General features: G+C 41.8%; 1 protein-coding gene and 1 pseudogene across 2 annotated transcripts in view; both read left to right on the forward strand.

The window, feature by feature from the left end:
* The window catches only part of LOC138764959 (peptidyl-prolyl cis-trans isomerase FKBP5-like), a 97,196-nt gene that overhangs the window by 58,699 nt on the left and 21,727 nt on the right, over positions 1 to 16,770 (forward strand). The window lies entirely within an intron of this gene.
* Positions 6,243 to 16,770, forward strand: LOC138764960 (protein regulator of cytokinesis 1 pseudogene; annotated as a pseudogene).

The following is a 16,770-nucleotide window of genomic DNA, read 5'->3' on the forward strand; positions in this document are numbered from 1 at the left end:
CTATCTGTTGCTTGGAGGATTACTCACCACAGCACTGATTAAAGCCATGGAGGCTTTTGACCATTGCTTCCTGTACCGATTCTGGTTTAGTGACCTGTTCTCATTGCCATTTCTGATCCCCATCCAACACTGTGTTGTAAAACTGATCATTTGATATTCGACCACTCAGCAGAAGTTCTGATGATGGAGATTTGGTTATCAGGTGATGTTTACTGCACACCGTTTCCATCCTCTGGAGCCCTGGTTCTCTCTCTCAATTTAAAGTTACCAGGTTCCTTGGAAAACTTACTGTCATGTTGTGAAAAATTGTTGTTGGGTTAGTAATAGAAATAACATCCAATCGTCTGGAAAAACACACTGCTCTACCACCAAGATCAGCAGCGTGCCAGATTATTGGAGTTTTGCTGCAGAATTAGCAAAGGGACAGGACAGAATAGAAAGGTGCTGGGACCTTTGGTGTGTGTGATATATGTGAATGATTTGATCATGGATGTTGGAGACATGATCACAGAGATTGATGGAGCTGTTGACAGTGTAGAGGGTAGCCTTTTGCTACAGGGTGACAGGGTGATGGGTTGGTGAAATGGGTTAAGAAATGGCAGATGGAATTTAATCCAGACAAGTGTAAAATGATACATTTTGGGTGCGCCAATGAGGCTAGGACCTACCCCATGAATGTAGGAGCCCTAGGGAGCATTGAAGAACATAATGAACCTGGTGAACAAGTCCAAAGGTCCTTGAAAGTAGTAGCTCAGATAGATGATGTGGTTAGGACATGGACACTGGCCTTCATCAGTCTGGGTAATGAATCAAGAGCAGGGAGGTTATCTCCATCTTCATCAGACATTGCTCAGATCTAAGCTGGAGGATTGTATGCAGCTCTGGTCATCATGGGAAAGATGAGATAAGGCTGGAGAGAGTGCAGAGGAGAATCACCAGGTTATTATCATGAAATCAGAGGATGTTGAGAGGGGACATGTTGAAAGAACATGAGATTATTAGAGGTATTGATTAAGTAATCTGCAGGAACCTTTGCCCTTATCAGAAGTGATTTAGGGTCTGGTGTAATAAATTCAGAGGTGATCTGAGGGGGCACACTAGAGACTTCAGATGCTGGGGGAAAAAAATCTGCTGGAGGAACTCAGAGGGTCATGCAGTATGTTGGAGATGTATGGTCAACATTTCAGGTTGGAACTGTTTGTCAAGACTGAGAGAGCAGAGGAGAGATTGCCAGTATAACAAGGACAGGGTAGGAGGGGTTGGACAGGGGTTGTGGATTGATGAATCAGGGACGTTTTTTTCACTTTAGAAGATTTCTGTCAGGTTATAAATCAGGGTGATAAATACAAAGCCAATTTGTGGTGTCACAAATGAAGAAGATATTTCTGGCTAGCAGCAGGGGTGCAGTGCTGCCGGAGCTCACTGGAGCTCCGCTCCGGCACCCTAGGGGGCAGCTACGGCACCCCCTTGTTGCTGTTTTTGGTGTGCTCTGTCACCTAAAATAAATTATGTCTGCACCCCTGGCTAGTAGTTCCCATATGTAAAACTCTTCCCATCCCTGTCACCTACACATCCAACCTTTACCCCACAAAAATATTTTAATTTTTGACGTGAGGTGGTGACTCAGTTGTTGATTCTAATAGTGGTAGTAGCAGGATGAGAATAGAAAAGAGTCATCCAATATGACTCGCAACAGGATCTTTCCAACAGTTATCAGTCTCTTGAAACTCCCCACGTTACACTAATCAGACACTGCTCCATAACTATAAGAGGCTTTTATTGCCAAAGGTTAACTGTGAATATTTATCATCCATCTTTTTTTTTATTTATTGTCTCTTTTTAATTCAATTAAGTATATTATTGTAGTTTTTTTTTAGTTTTATAGTTTTTAAAACCAAGTACCTGTTCATTTGCAGCAAGTAAGAATTTTAGTGCATGTGTACATTTGGTGCATCTGATACAAACATTCTCATTATCATCAACCGGGAAAATGGACAAGGGAAAGACCGATAACATTGAAGGTGGACAAGTGCAAAGTGATGCATTTTGGGAAGTTGTCCCATAGTGAATGGTAGGGCCCCAGCATGTGTTACCTAAAACTGGAACAGAAGTAGACAGGGTGGTGAGAAAGGTATATGGAATGCTTCTTTTATCTGCCAAGGCATTGACGATAAGAGTTACACCAATGTGTCACAAATATACGAAGTGTTGGCTCAGCCACACTTGGAATATTGGATGCAGTTCTGGTTACCACACGATAAAAAGGATGACATTAAGCTGGAGAGGGTCTGAAAAGATTCACAAGGCTGTTGCCTATACTAGGGAGCTTGAGTTATCGGGAGTGATTGGATAGGCTAAATCTTTTCTCTCTAGAACAAAGGAGGCTGAGAAGTGAGATATATAAAATTATGAGGAACATAGATTGGGTATAGCAGGTATCTGCTTCCCATGGTAGAACGTATAACATTACAGCAGAGTACAGGCCCTTCGACCCACAATGTTGTGCCAACCTATATACATCATTCATTCAGGAGCCTTGCTGTTTGGTGTGGCCGATCATGTCTCTCCATCTATCATGATCTCTGGCCCTCTGAATTCTAGTTGTTGCCTCCCTTATTCTCCGTCAGTGAAGGCTCCATCTTTAAGCTGAGATGGCTGTTGTTGAGTTCATGATTCTACAAAGGAAAAATACTGAAGTGGTTTCCCGTTGCCTTCTTCAGTTGCAGTGTCCATACTGGACAGGTAACCCTGCAGGTTCATCTGCCCAGTGTTTTTAGTTTGACAACCATAAATACCAATTTGTACAATCTGCTTGTAAAAATCATCCACCATCTGCAATCCATGGCTTCACGTGACCCTGTCCAAGGGGGACCTGTCGGCTATCGGATAGAAGGAGCCCCTTACACCTTTTGCTGAGCATTTGTACAGGCACTGACCCCAGAAACCTATATATAGTTCAATCTTTAAAAAAACTAAACCCTCCCTTCCTCATAACCCTCTATTTTTCTTTCATCTCTGTGCCTATCTAAGAGTTTCTTAAATGACCCTATTGTTCCATCCTCCACCACCACCCCTGGCAATGCATTCCAGGCACCTACAACAGTCCGTAAAAAAACCTTAGGGTCTCCCCTAAATTTTCCTTCCTTTTTTTTTTGATTTCCTGCCACTGCCCTGGGGAAGAAAGGTGGTGGCTTTCCACCTTATCAATGCCCATCATCTCCAAAGAGAGGGGTGTCTAAATCCAGGAGGTCACTTTAAAGTGAGAGGGAGGATGTTTAAAGTGGATCTGAAGGGTAAACTTTTCATGAAGAGAAGTTAATGCATGGAGGTGGTGGAGGCACGAACATTAATAACATCGAAGAGGTATTTGGACACGTACTTGAATGAACAGCGTATGGAAGGAAATGGAATTAAAGTAAGAATGTGGGATAAGTAGAACACCATGATGTTCAGCATCAACAACGTGGGCTGAAGGGCCTGTCTCTGTGCTGTACAATTGTAAGATTCTCTTACTCAATGTTGTTTTACAGGAAGATCATGTCAATACTGCCTGCCGGTGAGAAATTCCCAGTACAATATAGGATTAACATGGCATACAATTACAAAATTCCAACCTTGCAGCAATCTTTCATGATTACATAACCAAAGCTCATGCTGAAAATTACTCCCCTTTCAACTACCAGGATAGAAACAGACCCTGTCTTTAATTACATTTTGGGATCATAAATCTATGCCCATTGAATGATTGATGGTTTATTTTTGAATTGAGATTAAGGGGTATAAACAATGGAAGCTCGGATAGGACTTCTGTTGTTTCTCTGAAGGATATTATTTTGCTTAGTCCACAGGAGTGGGTGATTCAAGACTGAATGTACAGAATGTTCTGTTTTGGCACTTTATTCCAGACTCCCTGCCAATCTCCCTCAGTACAGTATGTTCTGGCGAGGACAAGTGCCTCCAGGCAAATCTTAAACAAACTTGCAAAGATGGTGATAAGAAAACACACAAAAATAAAAGCTGTGTTCTAATTTCTTCTCAATTAAATTCAGCTCTGTATCGTCTTTTGTAGAGCAGTGAGATTCAATTACTCACTGTGAATTACTCTGTTGTCTTATCGTCCCACTATTCAAATTTACAACCTCATTATCCCGTGTGACCAAGTAGCAACTCCTCTCCCAATGTTCCATTGCCTCCCCGGCCTTCCATCCCCAGCTCCAACCCCCACCCCATTATCTGAGGTCCCCGCCTCTGCTCATATAAAACTCCTTACAGGCTTGGTCTTCCAGTGCTGATCAGCCCCTAGTGTAAATGGCATTCATTGAAGTGAAAAGCACTCACTGAATCATCTCTGAGAGAGGTAAGGCAGGAGACAAAAACAGAAAGAATACTTGCCATAGCCGCAGTAAGTTTCATCAACGTTAAGATTACCATATTCCTGCTAAAACTTGGATTTAGTGGTGACATTTCCTCGCAGTTATTTTGAAAATGGAAATAGCTCTTTGGAAATTAGTCTCAACTTGGCCTTGTGCGCCATATATGGTTTGTGTGCCTGCCTTGCATGAGGTGGCTTCATTTCCCTCTGCCCTGGAAATTAACTTGTATTTTGGCACTTTTAGAACAACCACACTTCCATGATGCTTTGGTCTCTCTACAGTGGTACAACTTAAAGGGGCTGCTCTTGTACCAAGTCCTATCCCAGCACTGGGAGTTGACGGAGAGAGGCTCCCTTTGACTTGATTACTTTACCAGTTCTCCCTGTGCCCCTGCCCCATTAGCCCTCCAACCCCCACCCTAGCATTCTATCCACCAGAATCTAACGACCCTGGGCCTGATCACACACCACACCAATATGTCCTGATCTCCAGCAGATCCCCAAAAGGACCCAATCCATGGGCATTCCTTCCACTCAGTCCTAACTAGATCTCTTGAGCATTGGCCCTCACTTCCGCTGACCTCTCAGGCACAGTCCCTCTGTAATCGTGCTCTTGTACTTCAACGTTATACATTTGTATGAATGCTAGGGTTAATGTGTTAGACTGCTCACAGAAGGACCCTCATCAGGTAAAATATGACAAATAAACCTGAACTTAAAGTAGTGTATCTTCATGAAATTACAATTTCATACAATGAAATTTCAGAAACAGGCCCTTCACCCCAATATGCCCATACTGGCCATTATTCTTCTCTTTATTTGTCCAATTGACCTGCTTTTTGTCGATAGACCTATGCCTTTATTATTCAATTCCTACACTCAGTAAGCAGGATATAGGTACTTTTTTTACATTCCACATGGACATGTCCCAAATTGAACGCTTTTTGGAATAATTTAATAGATTTTCTTCAACAGGTAATGGATGTTAGACTCCCGAGAAATCCTATGGTATTTCTTTGGGGGCTATCTCACGGATTAATCCAGATTTAAAATTGGTTTAGTTTCAAAGGGAATTTTTAAAAATTGCACTGGCATTTGCCAGAAAATGTACAGCTGTTTCATGGAAATTGGACACGGATTTAGTATTAGATAGATGTCATGGTAAAATGTGAAGTTGTATACCCTTGGAAAAGATTACATATAATTTAAAGAATAAATATGATAATTTTGTTAGAATTTGGTTTCCATATATGCAAGAAATTGGTTTTATATCTTTATAAATAATTATATTGTTAATTGGTAGACTATGCTTCGAGCTTTGTCACTCCCCGGACTCACCTCACCTTAATTTCTTATTTTATTATTGTTAGATGCTCTATATGTATTATTTGTGTGCGTGTGCGTGTGCGTGTGCGTGTGCGTGTGCGTGTGCGTGTGCGTGTGCGTGTGCGTGTGCGTGTGCGTGTGCGTGTGCGTGTGCGCGCGTGTGTGTGCGCGTGTATATAAATAGATTTTGACCAAGCATTATATGGTAGTGTTTTAGTTCATTATGTATTTTATATTTCATGGATATATTTATAGTTGTAGAGGTTAACATAATTAGGTCATATTTTAGTTATAAGGTAACATCCAGTATTGTCTATGCAATTAATCTATTTCATTTTCTTTCTCTTTTTGTTCTCTCTTTTCTTGCTTTTTCTGGGGTGTTTTCTGTGTGGGAGGGAGAAAAAATTATAAAATAGCATGTATTGATTTTGATCTATAGTAATTTGGTGATGTATGTACTTTTTACATGTGCCAATAAAATAAATTTTGAAAAAATCTACATAGAATTCCTCTATCTCCCTTTCATCTACTGCATGAACCTTGCTTTGCTGCACTTGGTTCCTACAGCAATGAGCATAATGGTTGCTTTTGTTGCACATATAGCTTGTTTTACCATATGCTGGACACTTTTTTGATAGGTGTTTTGTACCGCATCGACGACATGGCTTTCAATTGTCCCTTTCATTTTGTTCACTGGCCACGCCTCTCTTTCCACTTTGGCGCGCTTTTTGTTAAATGGTTTATGTCTGTTCTTGCTCACTGCATCCTCGTTGCAGCTAGTTTCATTGAACAGCTCTTTTGCCTGAGCTTTTACAGTTTCTGTAGCCCAACAGAGTGCTATGGCTTTTTCCAGGTCTAGATTTTCCTCTCTTATCAGTCTTTCCCTTAGACTATTATCTGGAATACCACACACAAGTCTGCCTTTTATCAGTGAGTCGGTCAATCCACCAAATTCACACGTTTTGCTTCTGTTTCTCAATTCAGTCACATACTGATCAATACTTTCTTCTGATTTCTGTACACATGTGAAAAATCTGTGCCTCTTAAATGACACATCATGTTTAGGTATGCAGTATTCCTTGAACTGTTCCATTATTTTCCCAATTTCATTTTGTCTCCTTCAGCAGCAAATGTGAAGTTATGATACACCTCCAGGGCTTCACACATGTAAGAAAACTGACACTTTCACTTTATCACTTTTCTCATCAGCTCCAACTGCCACTAATACAATACATTACCAGTCAGCTGAAGTTTTGCTGGTGGATGTAATCATTCCATTTTGCCACTGTGATAGCTTCTCTTCACTGATCAGTTGCTGACTTTAGATTTTACCTTTTAAAGTATTTTCTTTTAATTTCCTTCATCCCATTTGTGACACCATGTTTCATCTTATATTCGTATGTGTGAGTTCTTAGACAACACATGGATAAAGGAAAATGTTTTTTACTTTGAAGTTGTTAACAGCACATGAGGCATCCCATTAGGCTGCAAGTCTCCATTACAGATAACATACTGTCTGTCTCCTGCTCTGAGTCAGCCCCTGATGTCAGCCATGTACAATCAAACAGTAAGGCATTTCTAGTTGCCTTGCAACCACAATCACAATCACCATTCATGATTTTTTGATCCCATAAACTACTGTCCATAGTTGTGAGTCCAATTATGGGGCAGATATTCCCTCAACCTCCATGGAAGAGTACCAGAGATGGTCCTATTGGTAAAAATGTAAAAACATGTCTTTTTTCCCCCAGGTTTTTTCAACCTGTTTTTTGTTCGTGCTTAAGCAAAGGCTTTTAGTGCAATTATTCTCAGCTAGTGTCGATTAAACTTGGCCTCCCTGTAAAAATACATCAAAATTAATGTTAATGGAAATGGCACAAAGAGTGACTAAGTGTGTCAGGCAGAGTGGGACAAGTGAGAGGGTGTTGATGGTGTGGCTGCTACTCTGGAGGCTCAGGAATTTGGGGAATGTGTTACGTTTGAATCCGCAGCTATCTGAAATGTTGAATCTCTGGATTCAGTCTGTAGGAGATCCTAGCGCAGGTAATTAGACAAAGCACAGGTGGCCCGTGCACTACTTGTAGTAAGCCCTGCCGTTCAGTGTATTGGTGGCATGCACCTGATCTTTGGCCACCTGCTGCAGGGGCAGTTATTTATGGGAATTCCCTCATCAGATTGCTCTCGCCTCTGGGCGTTCACCATTCCAGGCCAATGGGCCATTAAGGGGATCCAATCCCTTTGCAAGGTCATGTCGCTGCAATAGCTCCCCCTGGATTGGTGCCTGTTCATCTGCTTGAGGGCTTCTGCAACAAGCGTGCAGAACACCACTTTAAACGATGAAGAAAGAACAAGCGCAACACCACACAAAATGAGGATTGATGCCATGGATTGACAATCTCAGGTACTCACGTCCAGCCCATGAAGGAGGGGACCAAATTTCAGGAAAATTGATTTGTTGACTGTCACATACAGTGAGATACAGTGAAAAGCTTTGTTTAGTGTGCTTTCTAGGCAAATCAAGCCGTAACTAAATACAGCAGGTGGTGTAATGATAAAACAAAAGTGCAGGGTCTCCTGCAATTACGAGTTAAAGAATGCAGATAGAGTGTTACAAAGATATAGTGACAGGACTAGATAGAAGTAGCTAAGAATAGTGCAAAGGCCATTTTTTTTAATGAATGAGGTCCATTTTAAGAGTCCAAAAATAGAAGGAAAGAAACTGTCCTTGAATCTAGAGGTTTGTGTTTTCAAGCTCATGTGTCTTCTGCTTGGTAGAAGGGGAAAGAGGATGGGTCCAGCTTTCCTGAGACTGGGGATAGTCAGAAATGATGGAGGGGAGTTTCTATTGCACAGTCCCCTGATCTGTATTTGCACTAACACACAGCTACTATTACAACACTTGAAGGACTGAGGTGAAGACAGCGTCCAGTTCTGGTCAGGCCACACCTTATGATTGACTGTCCTTGGGTCTCGACCTGGCCAGGAAAGACCTGAAGTGCAGTGTGCAGTCCTTTGTGTGTTGCTAGGGAAAATGTCACAAGTTGGTGGACAGCAAGGGGCCAGATGCAAGAGAGGGGCCGAACAGCCGGGGTCAGGACAGCCGAGGGCCAGATACCAAGAGAGGAGCTGAATAGCAAGGATGCCCACAGAGAGGCTGGGCAGCCAGGACAGGACACCCAGAGAGGGGCCAGGCAGCCGGGACTGGGGACCTCCAGGACAGCCGAGGCTGAACGCTGCCAGCCCGGAGGATGGTGCGGAAAAGTGATGCACCAGTCAACAAGTCAGTCACCTGTTTCAGTGCTGCACTTTCCTATCTCTGGAATATCTGGGAAGAGATTGGAATTCCAAAAGATCAAAGACTACAAAGAACAGAAGTTACTAAAAGGCATATTAAGGGCCGTTTGGATATGATGATTGCAGAGGAAGATTTAAGGCAGTGGCTGAAACAAAGCATTCCTGTGTCCCAGAGCTCCATGCAGTGTGTGTCAGCAACTTGGTTTGGATGCACGTCTGCCAGAAGAAGATTCCACAATGTTGCAGATGGAAAAAAGATTTGCAGACACGTTTTGAGGTTCTTTTGAAGGAGAAGAAAGAGAGGATGACAAAATTAAAGTGACTCAAGAAGGAAGATGAAGAGCTTTGTAATTTATTATGTACAACAGGCTATTTCATTGATTATGATGCTGTCCCCAGTGTTGAACAGCTGGATGCATTTCGTCAGCTCATTGGTTCACTTAATGAAGAAAAGGAGCGCAGAAGGGCTGAGTTTGTAGAAATGAAGAAAAAAATCATTTTGTGCATGGTGAGATGAACTTTAAAATCTTCAGGGAAATGAGCAAGAAGAAATGGAAAACATCCATGAGAGGGAAAGATAAAGATAAGGAAAAAGAGAGGGTACATGAGTGAAGGAAATGTCAGCAAGAAGATCAAGATGAGGCACGTAGAGAACGGGAAAGGCAGAAACAGTGAGAACAGGAGGAAAAGGCTGATGGGAAATACTTGAAAAACCTGGATGACAGGGGATCTAATGAGACTCACTGGAGGAAGGAGAGCTTCAAGAACACAAGTTGGAGATAACCATTTGTAATTCACCACACAGACGAGAAGGATCGATAGAGGATCGAGGTGAATAGGATGAATCTTTGGCAATTAAACCTCCTCAACAAATGTCCAAAAAAGTTGAAAAGTCATACTCCGGTTCGGTGTTCTTCATCCCTCAAGAAGATCCAAGAGAAAAGCACACCCTTCAGTACATTTAAAAGACTATGTACAGTGACTTAAAGACTTTATTCAGTACATCTCAAAGACTATGGGCTGTGACTTTAAGACCTTGAATGTTTCCAGTCAATACATTTTAAATTAGGTAGCATGGGATCTAGTTACCATGATTAGTGGAGGTTATGCTTAAATTCTCTGTAGTGTTAACATCGTTAAATTTAACTTGTGTTTCCAGTTAATACCTGCACCTATACTATCAGAAGAAAAGCTCCACCAGTCTGAGTTAGCACGTTCAGCTCGGGGATTAAAATACAGGAGCTGGAAGTGGGCGCTATTTTGAGTGCATAGCTGTGAGTGAGTCTGATTTCAGGAGTATCCAAAGTTGTACATACATGCTCAAACACTCCCAGGGATCTCTGGTTCATGGCCAGTCAACGTACAGAAGCAACATTAGGCCTGGTATTAAAAACATGAAGTCTATGCACTGGGACTACACAGGAAGGCCAGAGGTACTACAAGGAACATGTCACTTTGGAAACCACCCAATTGCACGCACCATCGCCAGCTCCTCTCTCATCTCATCTCAGAGACCTAGACAGACGAGCCCTTCTATCGAGGGACATCTGAAGGCAGGCAGCAAAATTAATGCATTTCATAAAACTGGCAAATTCTGGCTGGGAATCTCTGCAGAAATTGACCTGGGCAGAAGCAACATGACAAATTCTAATTGAGCATTACCAAAGTAGCCTGCAAACCTACAGAGGTTCCCATATTTATTTCATTAGCTAACTTAGAACTGATAAAATCATTGATCTTGAAGGAGAGCACAAGAAGGATTTGTATCTCTGGATGGATCAGTTTGGACCTCAGTGCATGAGGGTTTCTTCATGCATCTGTTGTGTGTGTCTATGCACTCTTGTTGCTGCACGTAACGGAGCTTGTGTGGCTTTGTACTAATACCTGAATTAGCTTATATGTGACTTTATTGATTGACATTTAATGCAATTGGTATTTATACTCATGGTTGATTTACAATGGTCTGTTTAGCTTTTGGAGGATGTGCTAGCAATCCATCCCGAATTACTCTTGAGAAGGTAGGTATGAGCCAACCTCTGGAACTGCTGCTATTGGGGAAAGAGATCCTGGATTGAAACCAGACAATGATGTGGGAACGCCAATGTTTTTCCAAAATCAGCATGGTGTGTGACTTGGAGGGCAATCTACTTGTTGCTTTCAAATCGCTCTCAAACACTTCTTTTGATTGCATCTCTAGCTAGTTGTTTTAAATAAATTACAGCTCACATATTCCCCTATGTAGAGACCAGAGAAGTTCCACAAAACATGTTTTTAAAAATTGTCAAGATACCCTTCCAAAGCATAGGCAAAATACAGGGAATGTAGAACAATAGAACATTACAGCACAGAAACAGACCCTTCAGCCCTTCTATTCTGTGCCAAACCTTTTTCTTTAACCTAGTCCCACTGACCTGCACCCTGTCCATAGCCCACCATACCTCTTCCATCCTGTCCAAATTCTTCTTAAATATTAAAATTGAATCCATGTTCACCACTTCAGCTGACAGGTCATCCCACACTCCCACCACTCTCTGCGAAGGTTCCCCTAAACTTTTCCTCTTTTACTTTTAACCCATGTCCTCTGGTTTGTATCTCATCTACCCTCAGTGGAAAAAGCCTACCTACATTTACTCTGTCTGTCCCCTCATAATTTTAAATACTTCTCTCGAAATCTCCCCTCATTCTTTTACGCTTCAGGGAATAAAGTCCGAACCTGTTTAACCTTTTCCTGCAACTCAGTTCCAGAGGTCCAGGCAACATCATAGTAAATATTCTCTGTACTCTTTCTATCTTATTGATATCTTTCCTGTAGGTAGGTAACCAAACCTGCACATAATGCTCCAAATTTGGCCTCACTAATGTCTAATACAATTTTAAACATAACATCCTAACTCCTATACTCAATACTTTAATTTATGAAAGCCATTATGCCAAACGCTCTCTTTACAACCCTATCCAGGGAATTATGAATCTGTATTCCCAGATCCCTCTGATTTACCATACTCCTCAGTGCCCTACCATTTATGATGTATGTCCTTTCTTGGATTGTCCTTCTACAATGCAACACCTCACACTTGTCTGTCTTAAATTCCATCCACTATATTTCAGCCCATTTTTTCTAGCTGGTCCAGATCTCTCTGCAAGCTTTGAAAACCTTCTTCGCTGTCCACAGCACCTCCAGTCTTTGTGTCATCTGCAAACTTGCTGATCCAATTTACCACATTATCATCCAGATCATTGATATAGATGTCACAGGCCTCCAGTCTGAGAAATAGTCATCCACCATTACTCTCTGGCTTCTCCTGTCCAGCCATTGTAGAATCCAGTTCACTCTACACCATGACTACCTGGATCCACTCTTCCCTCTAAGGTGTGTGCGTGTGTGTGCATGCACGCGCACACACACACGTTTTGCAACCAGCGTACAAAGGAAATGAATGTGTACACAAAAGGTTAGTTACCTAAAATGATGTACAACTCCAATTATCCAAATGGTCGGAACCATGCCCATTTAGGATAAAAAAAATTTTTTTTCGGAGAACTGGCCATTTTTTAAAAACAGCCCAGTAGCAACAGCAAATCACTTGTAACAGTGTTTAAACAACAAGGGAAGGCTTTTTAAACATTAAAATAAAGTTTAATTTTCACCAAAAAAATGCTGGCCACTGCTCATCACTAGCACTTCCCCACCGAGGCCCTGCTTGTGCAGGGAGCCCGAGGGTCCCGCTCCTGCCTGGGAGCATAAGGTCCCCACTGCCGCGGGAGCGCGAAGTCCACTGCTGCCGGTGCCAGGAGCCCGAGATTCGCTGCTTCTGCCGCCGGGGGCCTGAGGTCCACTGGTGCTGCTGTTGGGGGCCCGGGGTCCGCTGCTGCAGGCTCTGGGGGCCCAAGGACCACTGCTGCCGCCACCGGAGCCCGGACATCACCAGTCAGTTCAGTTCCAAAATAATTTCAGATAAATGAAGATTTCAAAGATTCCAATTTCAGATAATTGGATTTGTACTGCAATTAATAATTATACTTATAAGCATTTAGTAGCTCTAAAGGTAGTCATAGCAGAAGGCTAGTAGTGGGGATGAGTTCCCACTGCTGCACAAATGCTCTTCTTTGCATGTGACTCAAACAGGCTCTGACAACCAAGTCCAACTCCTGGCCTTCATGTGTGGCAGAGTTCTAATGCCCAGCAGGGCTGTTTTTACTGACAGGAGAAGGGGCAAAGGTGGGTCACTGGCACCTTGAAACCAGTTACTCCAGGCAGGTGCGGCTCATTAACCACGGATGGTAACTCATCAAGGAGAGGGAAAAATCCTATTTCAAACCTCCGCTGCCTTGTGGCTGTACGCACTCATGGGAAAAGCTTTGGGAGTAAACCCTGAGGGATCAATCCAGAGTGGGAGTCCCGAAGGTGGCTGACTACTGTACTCAGCACTGGCTTGGCAACCCTTGCAATGGTGCTAGCACCAAACTGTGTCGACCCACGTCGTTCCTTAGCATGGAGAGGCGGGTCCCACTGCATGGGCCACAGTCGGATTTCCAATTCAACTCTGCCCTGGCTTGCGCCCTGGAGAGGCCACTCCACAGTGACTATTAGAGTCACAGTACCCATGGTCGACCATGACCGATGGAGGTCAAAGAAGAAGACTTCAGTGAACGTACTTTTGTTACGGGAAAAACATTTGCACAACGTAAGATTTTTGCACACACTGACTACTAAAATTAGAGGGAATATTGCTAGCATCTGAACCTTCCTGACTAACCTCTCATGTGGGACCTTGTCAAAGTCCATGTAGACAACATTCACAATCTTTTCTATGTCAACTTTCCTGTTAACCTCCTCAAAAAACTCTATAAGTTTGGTTAAACACAACCTACCATGCACAAAGCCATGTTGAATATCAGTAATCAGTTTCTGCTATCCAAACAAGTGTACAGGTCTATCCAATCTCTTAGAACACCTTCCAATTATTTACCTACTACTGATGTCAGGCTCATTATCCTATAATTTCCAGGGCTATGTTTGGAGCCTTTTTTAAGCAATTCTCTGGCACCACAGCAGTGGCAAAGGACATTTTAAATATTTCTGCCAGAGCCCCTGCAATTTCTACGCTAGCTTCCCTCAAGGTCCGAGGGAATTTCTTGTCAGGCCGTGGGAATTATCAACTCTTATATGCTTTAAGACAGCAAACATGTCCTCCTTTTTAATCTCTATTGGTTCCATGACCTCACTGTTCGTTTTTTCTTTCTTCCCACGCCTCTGTGCCCATTTCGTGAGAGAATACTGATGAAAAATAAACATTTTAGATCTCCCCATGGGAAGAGGACTTACATTTTTAAATAGCTGAAGAGAGTTGGGATTTGATCTTTAAACTGGTTAACACCTCATTATTATGTGCTTGTCATTCTTTCTTACAATTGAAAGTAATCCATAGAGCTCACATGTCTAAAGATAAACTTTTTTATATTTGTCCAAATATGGGTCCTTGTTGGGACAGATGTAACAATGGGGATGCTACATTAATCTATATGTTTTGGACTTGTTCAAACCTTAGAAGATACTGGACGGAGGTTTTTCAGACTTTATCAATAATTCTTGACTTAAACTTAGTGCCTAATCCTTTAGTTGCTCTTTTCAGCAACACTGGAGAGAATAGCATGACTTTAATGCCAACAAAACATTAAATAACATCTTTTACTTCCCTTTGGCAAGTCATGCAATACTATTTAGCTGGACGGATGTTGCTCTGTCCACTCCTACTCAATGGTTAAGTGAAATTACGTCTTGGCCTAATTTAGAAAAAATCCGATGCTCTGTTACTGATAATGAATATGAATTTTCAAAATATGTGGGGACCATTTGAGAACTATTTTCAGAATTTCTAGATCAATAACAATTTTAGGCTCTTGTTTTATTTTCCTGAAGCAGAGTACTAATCTTTTCGCCTACAACTCTGGTCTAGGTAGTGGGGATAGATATTATATATGATAGTAAAATATTTCATATCATGCTTTAGTGTTTAGAAGTGATTAGTGATATGGGGTACTGATTATAATAGCTTTGTTTAAAGTGATGTGATACTTTCTGCACTTATTATGTATTCTATATACACCATGTTAATATATTTTATAATTATAATCAATAAAAAGATTGAAAAAGAATGATCTCCCCCATCTCTTTTGGCTCCACACATAACCAACCACTCTTATCTTCAAGGGGACCAATTTTGTCCTTTTGCTCTTAATATACCTTAGTGCTCTTAATTTTCCTTCACATCGTCTGCCACTGTCTTCTTTTAGCCTCCTGATTTCTTTCGTGAGGTTTTTCTTACATTTTTTATACTCCTCAAGTACCTCATTTGTTTCATTGCCTATACCTGTTATACATCTCTCTCTTTTTCCAAACCAGATCCCCAATATCCATCAAAAACTAAGGTTTCCTATGCCTGCTATCCTTGCCTTTAATCCTGACAGGAACAAACAAACTCTATACTCTCAAAACTTCACTTGCCTCGCACATCCTTGCCCGAAAACAACCTATCCCAATCCATGCATTCTAGATTCTCTCATTTCCTCAAAATTGGCCTTTCTCCAATTTAGAATCTCAACCTGAAGATCAGACTTCTCCTTCTCCATAATTAACTTGAAATTAATGGCATTATGATCACTGGACCCAAAATGTTCCCCTATGCATACTTCTGGACTGGATATGATATTACCCAGCACCTGATAGACAAATCCTCGGCCCGGATATGATATTCCCCCGCACCTTGAGGGAGACGAGTGCTGAAATTGCAAGGCCCCTGGCAGATATATTCAAAATGTCCTTAGTCATGGGGAGGTGCTGGAGGATTGGAGAGTAGCTCATGTTGTCCTGCTGGTTCAGAAGGGCTCCAAAAGTAAGCCAGGCAATTATAGACCAGTGAGGCTAATGTCAGTAGTATATAAATTATCTGAAGGATTTCTGAGAGATAGGATATATAGAAAATTGGACTGTCATCAGCTGATTAAGGACAGACAGCATGGATTTATGCATGGTGGGTCATATTTAGCAAATCTTGTAAAGTTTTTTGAGGAAGTTACCAAGAAGGTTGATGAGAGAAAGGCTGTGAATGTTGTCTATATGGCCTTTGACAAGGTTCCACATGAGAGGTTGGTTCAGAAAGTTAGGACCTGTATCTACCTACTGAATCCTTTTTGTTCCTCAAATAGGGTGGCCCTTTCTTACTTCAACTCCTGCACCACCACCTCAACCCGTATTTGCCAAAGCCTTTCCTCTCTGACTCAGTCCACTTCAACGATGACTGCTCTGCAACACAGTCCCTCACTTTTATAGTGATGTTTGGGTCTTGTGACCTCGATTGCCCTTCAACTGTTGAACTCGATTGCCCAATCAACTGCTATCTGCTGAGTCTCTCCTTTTTCAACCCTTTTGTTTTGAACTTGAACTCAATTGGCCAATCAACTGTAACTCTGCCTTCAACTGTTGAACTCGATTGCCCAATGTGAAAAATGCTGGAAACACTCAGTAATGCAAGAATAGAGAAAGAGAAAGTGTTTTAATGTTTTGTGTTAATAACCATTCACTGGGGCTTAAGTATTTTCCTTTATCCTTCCAGTCTGTTTTGATCTTAAATGGTGGCATACTGACTAATTCATAACCTCTCTGTGGGTTTAAAATATATTACCTAACAATCTGGATGGTTGTAAAAACAAAGTTTTATTTTTCATTCAGGAGAAGGAACATACACAAAGTTATTTTTCTAAACTTTTCTTTTTGCAAC

Source organism: Narcine bancroftii, chromosome 5 (genome assembly GCF_036971445.1).
Source record: "Narcine bancroftii isolate sNarBan1 chromosome 5, sNarBan1.hap1, whole genome shotgun sequence".
NCBI lineage: Eukaryota > Metazoa > Chordata > Chondrichthyes > Torpediniformes > Narcinidae > Narcine > Narcine bancroftii.